General features: G+C 38.4%; 1 protein-coding gene across 4 annotated transcripts in view; it reads right to left on the reverse strand.

Moving 5' to 3' along the window:
- Positions 1-13,341, reverse strand: part of LOC107159273 (toll-like receptor 13) — a 29,328-nt gene extending 15,987 nt beyond the window's left edge. For 3 of the 4 annotated variants that reach the window (XM_048797462.1, XM_048797463.1, XM_048797464.1), the window contains exon 1: positions 12,896-13,341. The gene's annotated coding sequence lies outside the window, so the exon portion shown is untranslated. Of the gene's footprint in view, positions 1-9,269; positions 9,351-12,895 lie in introns of all 4 variants that reach the window. The other variant, XM_048797465.1, reaches the window with a different exon arrangement.

Raw genomic sequence — 13,341 nt, forward strand, 5'->3', positions numbered from 1 at the left:
CACAGTTTTAGAATAATGTTAGAAATATTATTTTATTTAGATTCTTAAGTTTAGAAATTCTTAAGTTTTTAGTTGTATAGGTTTCTGATATGTTTTAAGAATGATTCATAAACTTTAGGATATTTTAAATATAAGATTTAAAGGGACTTTTTTAGATGGGAATTTTAGATTAGAAATAAAGTACAAGTGTACTTTAGGTTAATGATTGGTTAGGAGACTTAGAGTCTGGTTACGTAGTTTGGCATTAGTTAATAAGAAAATAACATATCTTGGGAAAAATAGTAAATCTTGGGAAAATCTGAAAAATGTAAATTAGTGACGTATTTTATTAATGATTCTGTACTTTTAATAATTACATAACTGAAGGTCATATCCTGGAAAAATGTAAATTAATGTTACATTTTTTGTACCCCCAATCATGGTTAAGGAAATGTCATGTCTTGGCAAAGTTTTAAATTATATAATCAATGACGTATTCTGAATCTATAATGATGAGAAAAATTGTAATAAAAGATGACCCAGAGAAAGCTGCATTAGCTCTCTCTCTGGAGATTGCTCGAACGGAGCGACTCCTGTCTCATCTTTTCGCCGACGCCACTCATCCTTCAGGACTCCCTGGACACCGCTAGGGCAGGACCCTGGCAGTGAAGAAATAAGAACTTTCTAAAGCAGAATTGGAGCCTGTATTCTTCTGGATACATTTTTATACTGTTAACTGTTTTGGTCTACCTACTTAATTTATATACCTTTCAGAGAAATTTTACTTACAGTGACCGTATTTTCTGAGGGAAAAATCAAGACACCTTAGTACATATTTGTCTTACATAGGGTTAAAATATTTTTAAGTGGAACTAACTTTAAATATTTAGAATGTACTTTTTACAGTATGTATAAAATTTAGTCTAAAAGCATGGCATTTAACATGTGATTAAATATGATATTTGTGGATATTTTAATTAAAATGCTGGCATCAGACTTTCAGTTTAAAATGTAATCCTTAAATTTTTAAAACATTTTATAAGAAAATAAGATTCAGGCTGAATGCAGTGGCGCATGCCTATAATCCCAGCAGCTAGGGAGGCTGAGGCAGGAGGATCACGAGTTCAAAACCAGCCTCAGCAACAGCAAGGCACTAAGCAACTCAGTGAGACCCTGTCTCTAAATCAAATACAAAATAGGGCTGGGGATGTGGCTCAGTGGCTGAGTTCTCCTGAGTTCAATCCCTTGTACAACCCCCACAAAGAAAAAGAAAAGAAAATTCAGTCTATATTGCTTCAATCTCTAACACTCTCCCCTGCATTATATACCATGAATGGCCTGAATAGCAGATTCTTTACTGGGAAAAAAAGGATTTTCAAAAACATTTTGCATCTTAAATGTCCCTCAAAGGCTCATGTGTTAAAGGCTTACTCTCATAGGCCATGGTAGCACACACCAGTAACTTGAGAGGTTAAAAAAGGAAGATCACAAGTTTGAGGCCAGCTTTGGTAACTTAGCAAGATTTTATCTCAAAATAAAAAATAAAAAGGACTGGGGATGTCGCTTACTGGTGAAGTGCACCTGGATACAATCCCCAATTTTAAAAAAAAGGCTTTGTTCCCAGCTTGGAGCTACTGGAAGGCAGTACAAACTTTAAGAGATGGAGCCTAGTTTGAAGTCTTTGAGCCACTGGGGATGTGCCCCTGAAGGAAATAATGGGAACCCACCTCCTTCCTCTATATTTTTGCTCCTAGACATGTGGTGAGCAGCTTTGTTCCATGATACTTTCTGTGCCATGATATGCTGCCTACCACAGCACAAAAGCAATGGGACCAACTGACCATGGACTGAAAGCTCCAATACTGTGAGCCAAAATAAACCTTTCCTCTTTATAAGTTGATTATCTCAGGTATTTGTTACAGTAATGGACTGCTGACTTACACAGATGCCTTGATGCCTTGCCTGTTTTCCCTCAATGGTGACATGTTACAAAACTGTAATATAATATCACAAGCAGAAAATTTGTACTGATACAATCCACCAGTCCTTAGAAAAATTAGGGATAACAGGAACATATCTCAACAACATAAAGGCTATCTATGCTAAGCCACAGGCCAATATCATTCTAAATAGAGAAAAATTGAAGGCATTCCCTCTAAGAACTGGAAAAAGACAGGGATGCCCTCTTTCCCCACTTCTATTTAACATAGTTCTTGAAACACTGGCCAGAGAAATTGGACAGATAAAAGAAATTAAAGGGATACACATAAGAAAAGAAGAACTCAAATTAGCACTATTTGCTGATGATATGATTCTATACCTAGAAGACCCAAAAAACTCCACCAGAAAACTTCTAGAACTAGTAAATGAATTCAACAAAGTAGCAGAATATAAAATCAACACCCATAACTCAAGGCATTTATGTATATCAGTGGCAAATCCTCTGAAAGAGAAATGAGGAAAACTACCCCATTTACAATAGCCTCAAAAAAAATTGGGGAATCAACAAAAGAGGTGAAAGACCTCTACAATGAAAACTACAGAACCCTAAAGAAAGAAATCAAAGAAGACCTTAGAAGATGGAAAGATCTACTTTGCTCTTGGATAGGCAGAATTAATATTATCAAAATGACCATACTACCAAAAGCACTATACAGATTTAATGCAAATCTGATCAAAACCCCAGTGACATTCCTCATAGAAATAGAAAAAGTAATCATGAAATTCATCTGGAAAAATAACAGACCAAGAATAGTTAACGCAATCCTTAGCAGGAAGAGTGAAGCAGGTGGCATCACTATACCAGACCTTAAACTATACTGCAGAGCAATAGTAACAAAAACAGCATGGTATTGGCACCAAAACAGACTGGTACACCAATGGTACAGAATAGAAGACACAGACACTAACTCACAAAATTACAATTATCTTATATTAAAAATTACAATTATCTTATATTAGACAAAGGTACCAAGAACATACATTGGAGAAAAGATAGCCTCTTTAACAAATGGTGCTGGGAAAACTGGAAATCCATATGCAACAAAATGAAATTAAACCCCTATCTCTCATCAAGCACAAAACTCAACCCAAAGTGGATCAAGGACCTAGGAATTAAACCAGAGACCCCATATCTAATAGAAGAAAAAGTAGGCCCTAATCTTCATCATATCAAATTTGGCCCCAACTTCCTTAATAAGACTCCTGTAGTGCAAGAATTAAAATCAAGAATCAATAAATAGGATGGCTTCAAACTAAAAAGTTTCTTCTCAGCAAAAGAAACAATCTGTGAGGTGAATAGAGAGCCTACAGAAGGAGAGAAAATCTTTACCCCTCACACATCAGATAGAGCACTAATCTCTAGGGTATATAAAGAACTCAAAAAGCTAAACACCAAAAAAAAAAAAAACTCAATCAATAAATGGGCCAAGGACCTGAACAGACACTTCTCAGAGGATGATATACAATCAGTCAACAAATATATGAAAAAAAAATGTTAATCATCTCTAGCAATTAGAGAAATGCAAATCAAAACTACTCTAAGATTTCATCTCACTCCTGTCAGAATGGCAACTATTATGAAGACAAACAACAATAAGTGTTGGCGAGAATGTGGGGGTAAAGGCACGCTCATACACTGCTGGTGGGACTGCAAGTCGGTGCAGCCAATATGGAAAGCAGTATGGACATTTCTTGGAAAACTGGGAATGGATCCACTATTTGACCCAGCTATTCCTCTCCTCCATCTATACCCAAAAGACTTAAAAACAGCATACTACAGGGACCCAGCTACACCAATGTTTATAGCAGCACAATTCACAATAGCTAAACTGTGGAACCAACCTAGATGCCCTTCAGTAGATGAGTGGATAAAAAATGTGGCATACACATGGAATATTACTCAGCAATAAAAGAGAATAAAATCATGGCATTTGCAGGTAAATGGATGGCGTTGGAGAAGATAATGCTAAGTGAACTTAGCCAAACCCCAAAAAACAAATGCTGAATGTTTTCTCTGACATAAGGAGGCTGATTCAAAGTGGGGTATGGAGGGGGAACATGGGAGGATTAGATGCATTCTAGATAGGGAAGAGGGGTGGGAGGAAAAGGGAGGGGGCAAAGGATTATCAAGGGCAGTGGAATGTGATGGACATCATTATCCAAAGTACATGTATGAAGACTTGAATTGGGTGTCAACATACTTTATATACAACCAGAGATATGAAAAATTGTGATTTATATGTGTAATAGGAATTGTAATGCATTCTGCTGTCATTTATTTTTAAAAAATCAATAAAATAAAATAAAGAAAATGAAGGAATAATTCTATTCTTTTTTTATTATTAGTTGTTCAAAACATTACAAAGCTCTTGACATATCATATTTCATACATTTGATTCAAGCAGATTATGAACTCCCATTTAGCACTGGGGTTATAACTCAGCAATAGTGCACTTACCTAACATGCACAAAGTCCTAGATTTAATCCTCAGTACTGCCAAAAAATTATAGTTCATTATAGTTCACAAACATTTATAATAAAACCTATTGCTGGGGCTGGGGTTGTGGCTTAGTGGTAGAACACTTGCTTTGCAACATGTGAGGCACTGGGTTCATTCCTCAGCACCACATATAAATAAATAAACAAAATAAAGGCATTGTGTCCATCTACAACTAAAAATATTTTTTTAAAAAATATTGCTAGTTTTTTACTCTATTACTGATACAAATAACAAAACTTAGCTACCATTAAATTGTGTTTTTAATTCAGTGCTTCTATGTTTTGGATATGGTTTGTACATAAGAGGTTCATGTGCTAAGAGCTTGGTCCCCATTGTAACCACCAGAATTATAAAAGCCAAATAAACCTCTTTTTTTGTCTCTTACCCAGCCTCAAATATTTTGTTGTAGCAACAAAAAATGGAGGCAGACAAGTTGCAAAAGTAATGTTTAATAATTACAAAAAGAATTAGGAAGGAGCCTCAGATAGTTTTATACAGAAAGTAATGTATTATTATTAATAATTATACCTTTCCACCCTTACAAGTAATTGACTGAGTGGGAAAAAAAAATATGGGCTTTTGAATCAGATTTGAACCCTTGCTCTTTGTAATTTGCATGAGTCACTTAACCCTTCACAACCTTGCTTTTGGAAAATTTACAATTTTGTTGATGAGAGTTAATAATCCACACTTTACAAGATTATTTAAAGTATTAAATGGGATAACATTGCTGAAATTGTCTAGCACAGAACTTGGCATATAGTAGGTTCTCAATAAATGTCAATTATTGTTAAACAGAAATCAAGGCTTTTATAATTTCCCATATACAAGAAGACCATAGAAGACAAGGCTAAGTTTTAAGTTTGCTTTGAAATGACAAAACATTGTGTTCATTGACAATATTGTCAGTTTTTCATGATCTGTGTAACCTAATGATAATTTCTAAGCCACATAAATGTAACAAGAAGAATATTATTTATCAGAGTTCAGGGAGAGTGTTCTCCCTACAGGAGAAATATAGCCAGAATGAGAGATCAGATTCAGGAGGGGTTACATGTATCCCCAAAACCTGAAGGCAAAGGACAAAGGTTTTTAGGTTTGTCGAGAAAGAAGCAGAGATAACAGCCTGGATTGAGGAGTAAAGCATGCAAGAATGGGATAGGAAGAAACAAGATTGGAATCTGGTTGTGGAGACTTTAAGGAGATGAATAAGAGAAGAGGGATTTTATCAAGCTTTACTGTTTTTTTGGAGGGGGGGTGTTATTTTATTTGTTCTTTTTTTTAGTTGCAGTGCTGAGAAACAAACCCAGGACTTCACATAAGCTAGACAGGCACTCAACCGCTAAGCTACATTCTCAGCCCAATTTTACTATTTGACATGCTGTGTAGATGCCTGTACTGCACCTTTAGGAAAATCTACAGGTGGGGAATGTAATTCAGTGGGAGAGCACATGCCTAGCATGCACAAGGCTCTGCATCACACAAAGCAAGCAAGCAAGAAAGAAAGAAAGAAGGGGAAAGAAATCTACAGAAAAAATGATCTCTTTTATGAAAGGCTGTCAATGTGGAATTTGTTCTTTGACTCTGCCAACATAGCCCACAAGTGGACCTAACTTTTAACAGTGATAGGGCAGGTCCAAAATGACTATAGTTAAGACTCCCTTGCTGAGGTTTCCAGAGGACTGTTTTCATTGTGTAGTCAAGGTCATAAACACTCTGATTCAGTGTATGAACTCAAGGTTATAAACATTTGCTTGTGAGCATGGCTCCACTGATGCAACCTGTTGGCAGTGGACCTTCTTTGTGTGGCCTGGATATAAAAAAGGCCCAGGGAAAAGACTCAGAGGAGTGAAATGAAACTGGCTAGGGGCTGAAGCCGGAGCTGGGGGCTAGCTAAGGGCAATTGCTGCCTCTGAATAAAGCATATCTACTATCTCAACTGCATCTCGCATCTTCTTCCACCTGCCAGGATCCTGAGTTTGTTTCTTGGGTCTGAGTCTCTCCCCAACAACATTCTACATAGCCTAATACAAGTTGTTTCCCACTGCAACTCTCAACAGATGGTATTTGCTCATTTCCTGGAATCTAAGAAACTTAGAGCCTATGCATTCTCTAAACCCATCTAAAAAATCTCAGGGGAGTACCTGATCTTTTCAAACCACCCCTTTCCTGGAGTAAGAAAAAAAGGATGGGAAATTCTTGGGCAGATCTAACCTGAAGTAGGCTCATCTTATTTTTAAATGTTTTTAGTTGTAGATGGACACAACACCTTTATTTTATTTGTTTTTTATGTGGTGCTGAGGATCAAACCCAGTCCCTCAAATGTGTTAGGCAAGCACTCTACCCCTGAGCTACAATCCCAGTCCAGTAGGCTCATCTTTGTTGTCAGCAAAACCTGGCTTCAAATTTCAGTTCTGCCATTTGCCAGATAAGGTCAATTTTCCTCATCTGAAACCTGGAATTCAATTAATGGCCCAATTGTCAACAGAGTTACTCAGGTCAAAACCTTGTTACTGAGCATTGAACCACCAGCCTCTGGGTATGTTACCCACAACAGGACTTCCCTGGACTCCTGGAAAACTGAACTGAGGGAACATGGAACCAAGTGAAGTATGGCAGAGGAAGAGCTATTCTGTGTTGCTGAGAGAGCTGAAGAGATCCTCTTGACTATATTGGTAGGCTAGAGACATATCCAAATTCCTAGGTCTTTTTCAGCAAAACCAAGAGGCAAGCTGAAAGATATTGTAGTTCACTGAAGCAGAGTTTTACTTGTGCAATAGGATCTGATACTGACGGAAATTGGAAGAGATAAGGTGTGGTAAGGGTTGGGGAGCAGAAGTGCAAGTCATCAAAACCAGAAAGGCTTGACTTTCAATAAATGGCCACGCAACACAGTGGTTTACTTAGTTCAGAGTAGATGGGGCTTTTATCATCCTGGTGTTTCGAATCCTAGAAGCTACATTAGCTGTTTTATAAGTAGAAGAGTGAAGAGTGAAAGTAGAACTCAGGCAGAACATGGCATAGACTGCTACTATCCTTAACTTTTGCAAATGAGGTTAGAAAAGGCAGCTTGAGAAAAATGGACCCTGCAATTTCACTAAGAGTGCCTAGATTGATTGCTACCCATTTGCTCCTTTCCTAATTGATACCAAGATTTCTGGACCTGCAGATTAATCCATTCTAGGATCATTCATTGATCCTTGCCCTCAGTATCACCCCACAGGCCTTTACTACTAGTCTAAACTTAAAATTATTTAGAGAGCCAAGTACAGTGGCACATGCCTGTCATCCCAGAAACTCAGGAGGAGGATAGGGCAGTAGGATAACATGTTCAAGGACAGCTTGGCAATTTAGCAAGGCTTTAAGGGGCTGGGGATGTAGTTCAGTGGTAAAATAACCATTGGGTCAATCCCTAATACCAAAAATTTTTTTTCAAGAATCTCAGACCAGGGAGCAACTTCCAAAGGCCATCAGGATCTTGAAGTAGGTCTATGTCTAATACAAGGCAGAGGATTTCTAAGCCTATGTCTCAAGATCTCCAGGGAAGGAGAGTCCAGGACACTCCTGGTAGTTTATAGAAGTAATGTTTTGGTAGTGCCACCTGATTCTGATCTTCCTGCCTTTAGTAAATCATTTGAACATACCACCTTTTATTTGGCTTTTCTAGATGTAGAGAGAAACTGTAGCACACATTATCTAGGATAAACATTAAAAGGACACGTGCCTATAAAAATAGTGCCATTGATGCAACTGAGGTTCATAAAACATACTGGTAACAACAGGAAGAACATCTTAGGTTTGTTCTGAACAAAAAGAAGGAAGGTAGAAATACACTGTCAGAAATTATTTTAAAAAATACAAAGTTTGTAAGCTTATAATAGATTAATTCAAAATCAAATATAGATTATTTTGTTAATAAATTATTAATAAAGACTGTATGAAAGATAAGAAAAAAAGAAGGAAGGTGACATAAGAAAGATACCATACATAATTTATCAACCAAATCAGGACACTTTTGAGAGTGAAAGGGGCACCAAAATAACAAGCACTAACAGAGCTGTACCAGGCTGCAAAATCTTGGACAACCTGGCAATAAGGCTAAATATAGCTTCTGAATTAAAACAACAAGAACAATGTTTTTAAATTTAAGAGGATAGAACAATGGGGAAGAAGGAACTAAATGCCAAGATAGTTGAGGTATTAGTAAGTGAATTTATAGCTGTTTGAAATCCATGCATTAATTTGTTAATTAATTCCATACAAATTTGTTGAGTACCTACTTTGTTTCAGCTTTTGTTCTAAGTGATGTTCACATCAACAAGTTGTATAAGGATAGTCCTTGCCCTTGATCAATAATTTGCAGAGAGACAGATTTATATCCATAGGTGAGTGTATGTTACATAGAAATAAATATCGAATATATAACTAAACAAAATGCTGTAGGAGTTGAAGTCTGCAAGTCCAAATCAATAACATTCTAAGATAGTAAAAAAAAGGCTTCTTAGATATAATTTTGAAAAAACTTTCTTAACCTTGAAGAAATTATAAAGAACTAAAGTTTTTAAAACATTTACTTATTTCACTTTTACAATTTTCTTTTTGTGTATTATTATTATTATTATTATCAGCACTGGGAATGGAACTCAGAGCCTTGCGCAAGCTAGGCAAGGATTCTACCACTAAGCTCCACCCCAGCCCCAGCCCCAAGGAATCCTGTGTCCACCCCAGAATCTGCATTTTAAATAAATATCTGAGTGTACAAATAGGATAGTAAAGTATGGCTCTAACCCAGTAGTTCTTGTTGCAGAGGAGATACATCTATGGAGCCAAAGTGGCAGAGGGGGTCCATAGGCACCAGTTCTTGCGATCCTGCAGGAAATATTGCAAAGGAGTTGCACTGAGTGTAACAAGAGCTTATTAGCAAAGTGAGAAATGAGGGGGACATACAGTATAGGCACTGCATGGACTACCTCCAAAGGGAATGGAGGTTCTCACAGAGTCTACTTTTTGTTTGTTTGTTTGTTTGTTTTGCAGTTCTGGGGGGTTGATCCCAGGGGCATTCTATCACTGACCTGCATCCCAGCCCCTTTTTATATTTTTTATTTTGACACCTGGTCTCACTACGTTGCTGAGGCTGGCCTCAAACTTGTAATCTTCTGCCTCGGCCTCCCAAGTTGCTGGGATTACAGGTGCCTTTCAAAGTGCCCACCAGAGTCTGGGGTTTTTAAGGGTTTGAGTTTCCTTTGTTCTTGCTTAAGTTTCACATTCCCTCCTTAAGTGTTTTTTCATTTGGGTTTTTTGTTTGTTTGTTTGTTTGTTTTAACCTTTATATAACCCTCAGCAAATTTCTTGTGTGAGAGTCAGTGATGACCTAGTCACAAGGGGAGGGTCTTGATGACATGGTCAACAAGGTGTGGGTGTGTCATGATTTTGAAATAAGGATTTTTAATTAACTGTGGGTGGGGAAGATTTGGCACACCAGTTACCACTTTCCAGATTTTTGTCTGTTTTGATAAGGTTCTCTGTGGTCCCCTATATTGTGAGGTCCTCTCTCTAAGTCACCAACCTTCATTTTCCTTCTCCCATCTACTTGCTCATGGCAGACCAGCTACCTAAAAGTTCTCAAATATTAGCATGACTCAAGATCACCTGGAAGGCTTGTTACACCATGAATTGCTGGGTTCCACCACGAGAGTTTTAGATTCACTTGGTCTGGAGAGGGGCCCAAGAATTCATCAAGTTCCAAGGTGATGTTGATGCTACTGGTCCCAAGGACCATACTCTGAAGAGTTAGCATGACCTATCTGAGTTCAGCCTTAATTTCTAATGATTTGGTCACCTCCTCCTCTTTGTCTTTGCACCAAAGCACTACTGAGGAAATTGGAATTAGCCCCAACCCTCAGTTATCAAATCAATCTCTACTCTTGTGTCAATACAGAAAACAATGAGCTCACAAACCTGTCAAGGTTGGGGCTGGGGATGTGGCTCAAGCGGTAGCGCGCTCGCCTGGCATGCGTGCAGCTCGGGTTCGATCCTCAGCACCACATACAAACAAAGATGTTGTCCGCCGAAAACAAAAAAAATAAATAAATATTTAAAAAAAAAAAAAAAAAAAACCTGTCAAGGTCACCACAGCTAAGCAGACACTCCCCGCACAGACATACCCTTTGCCCCTGTTCTCTGAGGGGCAGGATTGGACCAGCAGTGAACAGCAATGTTTGACCTCAGGGTTTCACTAGGGCCTAATACAGAGTGCAGCAGCCAAATCAAAATAAGTTTCCCCACAGGTGGTAAGCTTAACTCTGAGAACAGAAGTCTACTCTGGTCACTTTTACAAGGGGTATCAGACCTGAGGGGAACTCCTGAATTTCTTCTCCAAGTTCTATGATCCCTGGGGTTTTACCAGCATCCTTCAAAGGCATTCCTGAAAAGGGCAGGGACTAAGGAACTATGGGAAGCCTAAAATGTGGGAAGAAATCCTGGGGAGGGTTTTTAAAAACAAAGCTTGTAATTCTTACCAAACTTCTGACTCACACTTCCAAGGAGTATAATACCCTTTCAAATAACGATCCCCTCACCATCTGTGAAAAAGTACTCTGTCTCAGTTGGAAGCTCGCTAGGACTTCAACCATGAATAGCTTATTTTTTTTATAAATTATTCTAGGCTTTGTCTGTGGAACTGATAGGACTGGATGCTTCCATTTCTACCCTTGGAAGTTTTTTTTATTTTGTTCTGCTTTGAGAGAAAGTCTCACTGTATTGTCCAGGATAGGGTCAGAACTCCTGGACTCAGATGATCCTCCTGCTTCAGCCTTCCAAGTAGCTGGGAGATCAGGAAGTGCCATAGCACTCAACTGGAAGTTTCATGACAGTGCTATCATATGAATATTAGGGTGGGGATGGGGAAGATGAGAAAAGGAAATAAGCCAGAGTCTGTGCTCTAGTTAATCTAAGGGGCCTACAGGACTTGCTGCCCAGAAAAGTGCTTCAGAATTGCTTAGAACTTCACAACTTATAGTCCTGCCACATAACTCTCCACAGAGATTTACATAAGAGAACAGGAGACCAGAGAATTATCATGACTTTGCGCTCAGCTAGTAATTGGTATGTATGATTGAGATTTAAATTCAGGCCTTATGCCAGCCATGGTGGTGCATGCCTATAATCCCAGAAACTTGGAAGGCTGAGGCAGGAGGATTGCAAATTTGAGGCCAACCTCAGCAATTTAGCAAGATCCTGTCTCAAAATTAAAAAAAAAATAATTAAAAAGGGCTGGGGATATGGCTCAGTGGTAAAGCACCCTGGTACCAAAAAATAAAAAATAAAAAAATAAAAATCCAGGCAGTATGACAGTATGATCTCAAATCTAGTGCTCTAAGCACCTCAGCAGAGCTGGTGCAAACACAGTTGTAGATGCCTGCACCCCAAAGGCACCCCATGGACCCTGTAATGTAGTCCAGAGTTCTGTCTGGAATTCTACCCCTTCTTTCTAACTGCTTGTTCCCAGAACATCAGAGACGTGGTGAAATCCTATCAAGAACCACTGCAGTGGTCAACATGAAAATTAACTCTAAACTTGGATATACTATTTTAGAGACTTTATTAGACTGAACATAGAGGTACATTTTTTTGTTTTGTTTTTAGTACCAGGCATTAACCTCAGGGTCACTTAACCACTGAGCCACATCCCAGGCCATTTTTTTAATTAGTTACACATGACAATACAATGATCTTGACATATCATACATTTGAATCAGATGGGATATAATTTCTAATTTTTCTGCGTGTACAGGTTGCAGAATTACATTGGTCATGCAGTCACGTAGTGACAAAAATCTAAAGGCATTTCCTTCCTCTTCAGACCCTATGGGTTTTTCACAGTTTAGTTTTAGTTTTTATTTTGAGACAGGGTCTTGCTAAGTTGTTTAGGGCCTCATTAAGTTGCTGAGGCCAGCCTCAGATTTACAACCCTCCTGCCTAGGCCCTCCAAGTTGTTGGGATTACTGTCATGTACCACCATGCCTGACTGTGGAGGTGCATTTTAAGCACTATAATAATTTGCATAGCAAATTCTGCTCAGTAGTTACTGAAGCACCTATCTGAGGATACATGTGGGGATTCCAAATTCTTAAGTGCTGCTTAAGCTATTAGGTTTAGGTGAAAAGATAAAAGCAACAGGGGGCAGGAGCTTGTTGGGTAATATAAAAACAAATGCTAGTTCACCACCATGTAAGGCCACTGTCTATGGTTGAAGTTCTAAAATGAGTTACTTTGAGGAAATAAGTTTTTTTCATAATCCCTCAGTTTTTAGCAATGCTATCTACCTCTTGATACTTTTCTGGAAAAACAAGGATGTCTTCCCAATCCCCCTTTTGTTGCTGGCATGCAATCAAAAGTCAAGGAAAACCACATACCTGTGAGAAGCTCTTTGTACATATCCCCGTTGTTCGTCATCCTGTAGTCAGATTGTCTCTAAAATAAATGCTTACTCTCTTGGGAATCTTCAAGACCTCAAGATGATTGCTCTAAGCTCTTTGGACATGTGACCAAAATCCAAAGGCATTTCCTTCCTCTTCAGACCCCATGGGTTTTTCACAGGCACTGGGGGAAGTTGCTCAGAAATGCCAAAATCTTTCTTAGCATTGGTTACAAAAGCAAACCGGAATTTCTGCTTATCACAAATTCCTCCAGGAGCTCTTGAGTTTGCTTCGTTGGCTCAAGCCTTGTGTCTGGAACAATTCCACCCAGAAGACCTGGAATTGCATATGTGGATTGGTAGAGAGAAGTATTTCTCCTCTTTCTTTCTTGGAACTTGTGTGCTTTCTTTCATCAAGATAGAAGAAATAAGGCTAGAGATGTG

Source organism: Marmota marmota, unplaced genomic scaffold (assembly GCF_001458135.2).
Source record: "Marmota marmota marmota unplaced genomic scaffold, marMar, whole genome shotgun sequence".
NCBI classification, from domain to species: domain Eukaryota; kingdom Metazoa; phylum Chordata; class Mammalia; order Rodentia; family Sciuridae; genus Marmota; species Marmota marmota.